Consider the following 1,534-nt stretch of genomic DNA (forward strand, 5'->3'; position numbering starts at 1 on the left):
CCAGCATGCTGTCGAGAACCTGTGTGGAGAGTTAGAGAGCCTACTATATATACCGACGGCTATACATACATATGTACACCTGCAGCCACGGTGCTGAGATCTGTACCTACTGCCCTACTGATTTTAAAGTAAAACCACTCGCTCGTGATTCCGGACGGCGAGCGAATCGGAAGACTACCGGGGAAAATACGCATGTGTAAAAAAATCAAAAAACTTGAAAATTAAGACATAAAAAAATTTAAATTTAATGTGACTTAACTCAAACTTAAAAGTGGCGAAAAAAAAATAAGATCAGTGAACCTAACTCAGAAAGTGCCCTGTGACTCGAACTCTAAAGGAAAGTCAAAAAAAAAGAAAATACTTGCATGTACAAATATCTATGCATACATATACTGCCAATAGCGAACGGAAAAGAAACAAAAAGTATAAATTCGCATGTCCGTCTGGCTATGGCATACATATGAGCATAGGTATATATGTACATACATACCGAATGCATTGCAAAAAAAATGCAAAAAGACTATTGTGTTGAACCAAATTATGCAAATAAAAAAACCATGTGCTACGAAAAAAACAAAACCTAAAAAAAAATCGGGAATTGAATTCATGCCCGTAAAGGTCGTGGATGGCAAACCCGAAGAAAGCGGAATAACTAAGAACTAATGCAAAAATCAAGTAAAACAAGTAAAAAGGGGCTGTCTTCGGCTATGGCGAAGCCTTCATACCTTTCATGAAAATAAAAAAGCTGTCTTTCATCTACTACTTCTTACTAAATTTTCAGCGTAAAAATATTCAATATGAAAATACTATTTATTTTTTTATAAATATCTAATAAATATTTACATCCTACATACAAATTTCCTTATGTGTTCAGTTAATTTTTATACCCGAGCGCACTTGTGCACAAGGGCATATTAACTTTGTTCACATAACGCTTGTTTGTAACAGCCAAAACGAATCGAGATAGATATAGACAAATGTATACATAAATGCTCAGAATGAATAGAGAGGTCGATTAAGCCATGTCTGTCTGTCCGTCCGTCTGTCCGTCCGTCGGTGTACACGATAACTGGAGCAAAAATTAAGATATCTCAACGAAATTTGGTATGTAGGTTTCCATTTATCCAAGGTAGGTTGGTATTGAAAATGGGCTAAATCGGACTGTAACCACGACCACTTCCCATATAACGGTAATTTTCAGAAATACGAAAACTGCGATATTTTAGTAACTACTGAAGATTATTCACTCAAAATTGATATTTACAATAACTTTTAGACGAAAAATAAGAATATTATAAATTTTTGGAAAACTTATGGTTACATGTGTACATCTTGGTAACCGCTGCACCAATTTCTTCCAAACTTGGCACAGTTGTTGGCCTTAGCACAGCATACCAAATGGCCGACCATTTTTAAAATCGGACGATAACCACGCCTACATCCCATATAACGGTAATTTAGAAAAATACAAAATCTTCGATAAATCAGTAATTATTAAAGCAAATTTATTCAAAATTGATGCTTGCAACAATTC

Source organism: Rhagoletis pomonella, unplaced genomic scaffold (genome assembly GCF_013731165.1).
Source record: "Rhagoletis pomonella isolate Grant_MI unplaced genomic scaffold, Rhpom_1.0 Rhpom_scaffold_00001, whole genome shotgun sequence".
NCBI lineage: Eukaryota > Metazoa > Arthropoda > Insecta > Diptera > Tephritidae > Rhagoletis > Rhagoletis pomonella.